Here is a 7,530-nt window from a genome sequence, read left to right as displayed (position 1 = left end):
GACAACCCCCTGGGATCCTTTCCCTTCCCAGGGTTGGCAGGTTACCTCTGCCATCCCTTGCCATTGTTCCTTGGCATCTTTCTAATCCCTTTTCTCCCAGAGGGTCTCATTTCAGCCTTGGCCAACCCACCCTCATTGCCCAAGTCCCTTCTCCTGGAAGGTCCAGCCTTCTGCTTGAGAATCCAGGGTGTGGACACAGGATGGGTCCTCTTTCCACCCAGCTTGGTCTTCTCCTGTCCAGCTGGCATGAGAAGGGCCTTCCATTGCTGGCTTTCTAATGCTGGGCCATTTCCTCTTGCTTTCAGTTCATTAGTGCAGGTACAACAGGAGCCAGACCTGTCTCCTGCCCAACACTGGGCTCATGGCCCTACTCTGCGGGACCTTTCCCGTACCCCTGCCCTAGCACCCTGGGCTTCCCAACCAGTCTAGAGCACTTGGCACAGAGCGAGCAGCCCTTCTCCCCTCGCCTGCCCCCATGAATTCTCTCTCTCTCTCTCTCTGGCTGCCCCTGGCCTGGCCCTCTTTCCAGGGTCTGGAAATGGGGAGGCCTTTCTGCTTGGAGACCCCATGGATCTAGCTCAAGCTTCCACAGCCAGCACTGAGCCAGCATGAAAATCCATAGGCTGGTTTTGTTGGGACGATCTGAAGAGGTCATGACTTCTAGGGCTGGATGGGACTTCCTCAAGCCACATAGCTGTTCCTTGTCTTCTGGAAAAAACATTAAAACCATCCTAGATCCACAAGAATTTAATCAGTTTTTAAGGATGACTGCCTTCCCTTTCCTTGCCTTTAACAGAAGGAAATGTCACATGAATCTTTTTTAATGGTAAAATCTCTTGCTGTTCTTTCTCCCTGCAAATACTAACCTACAAATCTCATGTTGAACTGAAATAATTTCCACTGCGGTCTTTGTCAACAGTGCTTCACACCACAAGTGTGAAGAATAAATGCTCATTGAAAAAAAGAATAAATGCTCACTGTCTTCTACATTAAACAAACAAAGCTAACACCTTAACCTATATGAAGACCTGGTGAAATTTTCCTTTACCTCCTTTTTCTCTGGGCTGAAGGGTTTCAAGACCTTTCTTCTTGGGGCAGATACATTGACCATCCCTGTCGTTTCTTCATGTCTTGCCCTTTTGACTTGCCTTGAGGTATCCGGCCTCTTCAGGTCTCCAGTGGCAGAGCCCGTAACTCTAGACTAGATGAACATTGACATACATTCATGGGCTGTAAAATCAGTGTGGTGAGTCACAACCAGCATTTTTAAAAAATAGAAGAGGGGTAATAGGAAATGTGAGAACACATTGCATGTAAGGATAGGTTTCTCCAGTTATAGATGTGTACCCTTGTGTAGTGAATTGTGTTGTGGATGTATTTTTTACTGTGATCTGTGGTTTTAAAGCTACTGCTCCCAGCTGGCTTGTGCCTGTGGATATGGAGGACACGGTCATCTATGAGCTTGCTGGGCCTGGGACTCCCTCGGGGCCAGGGCATGTGGAAGGGGAGACCAGAGAAGGTGAAACCTGGAACACTCTCTAATGGAATCTGTGGGAGCAATGTTGATGATTGTTGGGGGAATGGAGAGGGAGTGGAAGGGCTAGAGGTTAAATGCCCCCTGAGGTCTCTTTGACTCTGAGATCCTGCTGAGGCTCCACCTTTGCATTGTACACCCTTACACTCTTCCTTTAGCCCTCCCGCATGCTGGGAGGGGGACTCGGTGCCTTGGTTCTGATTCTTTGCGCCACAAGATAAGGTATTAGGAACAGTTGTTCTGGTTACTTGTCACACGGGATGACCGTTGTGGCTGGATGTGCAACAATCCTGATACCAGTATTATCATTTATACAATGAAAAGCACAAACTCTTGCTTCTTTCTCTTCACTCCCCCAGCTGTGGTTCTTGTCCAGAGATAAGAAAGACAGACCGTTGGGTTTGACCTCATGAGGCAGGTTCAGAAGCATGCACCTAGCTCTGTTACCCACCTGGGTTGCTGCATACCTTGGAACTTTGGGGCCGTTGCCCTCACACCTCAGAATGAATGACCGCAAGCTCTGTGAGGGGGCCTGGTGCATAGAAGATGCCCAACAAATGTTTGCTGAGACCAGTGAACGGCCTCTGGAGTGTTTGTCTCGTGACCAGGCAGCACTATAGCTTTTCAGGTCTACTGTGGAGGCTGTTCAGGATTCCTTCTCCTTTGCAATGGAACCAGAGCTCATGCTGGAGCAATGCCAGCAGCTACGGTCATGGCCATTGGCAACTCGGGCCATGCAGAAGCCCCACACAGCTTTCCAAGTCCTTGAAAACAAGATTCTTCCAACTTCTCAATTATGGTTTTTATTTCCACACCATGAGTGCCATTCTTGGTGGGTGACTAACACGTGGCATTGGACAAACAAAGCCCCAATTAAGAAAGCTGCCCTAAAGTCTCCTTAAACTCACGTGATGGGGCCCCAGCTCCCTTTGCCTCTTAGGAGATGTGCAGATACCTGTGTGTTTCTTTTTCTTCTCTTCTTTTTTCAAAGATGAAATGATAGTCTGTTTTTAAAAGGGACGGTTGATATGTGGGTGTTCCTTGTATTGTGGATTTATCTTCTTTTCCTGTCCCAGGAATCCCCAGGGTTACCATGAACTTCACCTTGCATCTTCTCCTTCCCATTCTTACCTCTGGGGGGATGGGATGTGGGAGGAATGTGAGGCAGAGACACAAGGCAGCTGTAGGATTGGCTTTCAGGCACATGTTTAAAAACGAGCACTGGCTCTCTCATGCGGTCTCTCTGGCCCTTCAGCTTGTTTTCCCCTGGCCTCCCATGATTACTCAGTTCTCTGTACTGACCTTGGTAAAATCTTCCACTGTGTGACTGCCGATCCCTGAGCTAGCTCACGGCTCAAGGGAGCCCTCAGTGGCTGAAGGACTCCTGCCCAACAGGAGTGAGGTCCCTGGGGTATTAGGAGGCAGAGCCACTCTGTCTTCCCAAAGGACAGCTCTCCATGTCTGAGATGAGGAGCTCAAGGCCAAGAGTGGAGAGGAGACCTTGGGCAAAGAGAGGGAATGAAATCGTAGGAAAATCCTGGGCCTTTCATGGATTTAAACACTGCTTAGAGGTCTTCCTCCCATGCGGAAAGCCTTTCTACAATGCCCATCCATCCTGTCTTTGAACACTTCCCCTATCAGGGGGTTTATTACTCAGAAATGGGATCTATCCTGGTGTTGGACAAGCCCAAATGTTGCATTTACTGTAAGTGGAAATCTGTGTTGCCATGATTTTTTTGTGTGTTCCTGACCCGGGCTCTGGAACAAAACTGTGAACTCTACTGTGACAGAGACAATACCCCTAACTTTCCATCTTAAGTGACATCTCAGTAAGTTTGGCTAGAGTTGGCCATACTTTCCTTCCTGAGATAGAATTTTCCCTTGGATTCTGGGCTGCTCCCTCCTTCCACTAGGGTGTTCCTTTCTCATTCTCTTTGCAGGATTATTCTCCTTTCCCCAACCTCAAAGTGCTAAACCCTTATCACCTAAAAAAATGTTATTGAGACATATTTTGTATATCATATAATTCACAACTGTCAAATGTACAACTCATTTATGTTTAAATAAATTTACCAAATTGTGCATAAATCTGTTTTAGAACAGCTTTATCACCCTAATAAGATCTCCTGTGCCCATTTACTGTTAACTCTTCCTGCCCCGCTCCTACCCCTGTCCCTGAATTTATTTGCTCTCTCTACAGCTTTGCTCTTTTTATATTTCATATAAGTGAATGTGTGATGTCGTGACTGGCTTCTTTCACTGTGTATAATGTTGTTGAGGTTCATTCATGTGGTAGCATGTATTGGTAGTTCACTCCTTTTTATTGCTGAATTGTATTTCATTGTATGGAAATATCAGATTTTATTGATCCATTCACCAGTCAGTGGACATTTAGCCAAAAACTAACCTTTGGTTTTTATGAATAATGCTATGAAGTCTACATTATGTGTGTGCAAGTCTTCGGGTGGATATTCTAAACCCTGAACTCTTCTCACTCCTAAGGCATTCTCTTCCAAGTCCAGAATGTTAAAGCCCCACGCACAGCCTTTTTCTTCTGGGCACACAGATGACATTTTCCAGCCTCCCTTGTTGTAAGGTATGGCCATGGGACTGAGTTCTGGTCAATGGAATGTGGACATAGTGATGTTTGCCTCTTTCAGACATTGCCCTTAAAAAAGGCATGCAATCCTCCACATTTTTCATTCTCTATCCATCTACTTGCTGAATGAGAAGGCAGAAGCATCCTTATGTTGGAGCTCCACAATGGAAGGCTCCTTGGGCCCCGCATGACCATGTGGATCAGAGCCCTGCTTGATGTGGGCAGACATAAACTTACTGTTTGGGTGTTGTTACTACAATTAACCCGTTATGACTAATGCAAACACAGAACAACTGAACCCCTCTCTTACCTGATAATCCTGTCAACAGTTGAAGATTGTCAGACTCTCCTCCACCAAGATTTCTCTTCTCCAGTATCTCAATTGCTCCTCCTGGGTTGTATTTTTCTCCATCAGGTCACCTTCTCACAGACATGCATCACGATTTTAATAAGCCATTTAAAATATGGGAGCGGAATCAAGCACAAAACTGCCATTGTGTCTTAATAGCTTGGAGTACACTGTTGTCCTCCTGGCTCTGAGCCCTGGATTTTATTCAAGATGGTACTAGACCTTTTAGAAGTTTATGTTGTTAGTTTATTTCAAACCAGTGGTTAACTAGGATCTCCTTTTACAAGTCACTTCACCCTCCCTCCCCCCAATAAGGTCATTTCACATGAACTGCTATCAAAGCAAATATCCCTTGTCCTTTAATTATTGCTTTTTTAGGACCAAGATGCAAGACTTTTTCACTTATCTTTATTAAATCTCAACTTATGTACATCAGTTTATATCTTGCTTCTACCATCCAGTTTTATCATTTATTTCTTATCATGTGAAAATTTGATAAAAATACTCTGACTTCATCCAAATTGTGAGAAGTCTTGTACAGATCCCAGCCCTGTCTCATGATGGAGATCTCAATGACCTCCATCCAGTCTTCAGTGTGGGGCATTGCTGTTTAAACATCTATACATATATCTAACTGCATTACTGTGGGCTCTACATTTTCCCAGCCTATCCACATTAAATATCATTTTAATTTCATTTATCATTCAAATACCTGGTAAAACTCCTCTGATCATACCCCATTGGAAAAGGGAATGGAGTAGACCTTGGTGTGGTTTGATTTTTGCAAACTTGGCTTTGGTAGTCATTGCTATGCCTCCTTCTCACCATCTTTTCCACCTTTGCCAGGGTGAGACCCCACTCAGCATCTTCTCTAGGATCTTCCCTGATCAAGTGTCCCATATTCCCATCATGGAATGCTCTGTCCTTGTGTTTACAGTGTACCCTGGGCTTATCTCAATCCCAGCACTTACTCTGATAGGTGTTGCTGCCTTTCCTACTACACTGGATGTTCCTTGAGGATAGGAACTAATCTTTATTCTTCTTGGCAACACTGACGCCTGACAAAGAGGTGCTCAATAAATGGTGGCTAAAATGCACTAGGCTATCTGTCAAACACATATGGCTTATCTATCTATGGGCCAAGCTATGAGGGAGGCAGCAGAGTGGGTGGGCTTGGATATGTATATTATAACACTTAGGCGTGAGGTAACCTCAACATGTGCTTGTGGGATTGGAGAGGAACCTGAGGCCAAGTCTGAGCGAGACTGGGGACAGAAGCCTAACTGGGGGACTGAATCTCCTGGCCCAGAGCAAGCGAGGAATTAGGGGAAGTGGAGATACCTGAAAAAGGGTTGGGAAAGAAGGGACAGTAGGTTGGTGGGTCATGGCAGCAAGAGCCCAGAAACCATGCCAGAGCTGCATATCAACAGCTCCATAAGTTCTATAAAAGGGGAGCCAGGTAAGGGGGAAGAGACTGGTTGGAAGCAGGGCTGGGGGATTGCTTTTAAGCAAGGCAAGCTCACTGGCTTTATGTTGATTGGTGTTTATTTCGAGTGGCTTTGGGTGGGTTGATGGCACTTCCTCCCCACACAAATATCTCCTTGCTATTGACTGGAGGGCATAATTTTCAGAATTCCAGATAAATTATCTGTCCCCTTCTAGGCCAGCTGGTGGCTTAAATGTAGGGAACAGGTCCATCTTTTTGAGAAAAGGAGCCGACTAGAGCTAAGCCCTCCATAAATTGCCCCCAACCTTCACTTCCAGCCTTATCCCCTTACATAACCCCTGTTCCTGTCTAAACTCCAGCTCCATAAACTGCTTGTTATCCCCACAATAGCCCAATTTTGTCTTACACCAATGCCTTTGCATGTACAGTGCCTCTCCTTGGCATGCCCCCCCACCCCACCCCTACACGGTGAACACTCCCTTAGCCTCCAACATTCAAGTGAAAGGACCCTCTGAGAAATGCTCCCTAGCCAAAACCGACCCTGCATGGTTGGCAGTTCTTCAGTGAGCCCCAAAGACTGTGTTAATCCCTGCACTGAAACACATCACACAGGCAGTGAGGGTATCCTAGCCACCTGCAGTGCCTGGCACGTATTAGGTGCTCCAAAAATGTGGAATGAGGGCATCATGTTCCCAGCCAAACAGGCAGGTGCTTAGCGGCATCTCAGGCAGCAAAAGGAATTCTAGGCCCCACCAAATAGTGCACCTGAGCATATCAATGCACATCTTGAGACAGGCTGTTTCATGAGCTAGGCAGGTGTGGACAGTGTGTGTGTGTGTGTGTGTGTGTGTGTGTGTGTGTGTGTGTGTGAGAGAGAGAGAGAGAGAGAGAGAGAGAGAGAGAGAGAGAGAGAGAAATAGACAGAAACTAGTACTTCATGGAACAACAGCTCAATCAGAAATGGGGACTGTTTCCCCTCAGTCATCATGGACACTTCTCTGTTTCTTCTTGCCAACTGGAAGAGGGGAAATGCTGACAGCTTATCACTAATACACCCTCCTTGGCCCCCAACCCCATCCCTCTCCACCAGCGGCTTTGGCACTTGCACCTACCACATCAGAGACGTTCCCAGGCTCTAAGGCCCTGCTGCTGACATGCACAGCCACTCGTGGCTTTCCTGGCCAAGAGGGTCAAATAGCTCCCAGCTTCTTGGGGGAGTTAAAAGAGAAAGAGATGAGAGGCCTGGGAGTCAGAAGACCCTGGTTCCAATGCTGGTGCTGACAAATAACCAGTCATGTGACCTTGCACAAGCCCTTTGGGCCTCAGTTTCCTCCACTGTAAATTGAAGGAATGGACTGGCTGATCTCTTAGGGAGGTTCCTCCTGTAGTTCTTGGATCCACACTCATCCTTTGTCTGTCTGCTCGTCAAATCAGAATCTTAGTGTTGACAGCAAATTTGGGTTCATCTAGTAAAATCCTCTCTTTCTATGGATGAGAAAACAGGTCCTGGGAGCGGAAGGGGCATGATCAGGGAGGGAGACCCTGGGGGCACATGTGGGCTACAACCAGGGTCTGCCGTCCTGCCGTGATCTGACCTTGTC

The sequence above is a fragment of the Miniopterus schreibersii genome (assembly GCF_964146895.1).
Source record: "Miniopterus schreibersii genome assembly, chromosome: 1".
NCBI classification, from domain to species: domain Eukaryota; kingdom Metazoa; phylum Chordata; class Mammalia; order Chiroptera; family Miniopteridae; genus Miniopterus; species Miniopterus schreibersii.
This window is presented reverse-complemented; position numbering follows the sequence as displayed.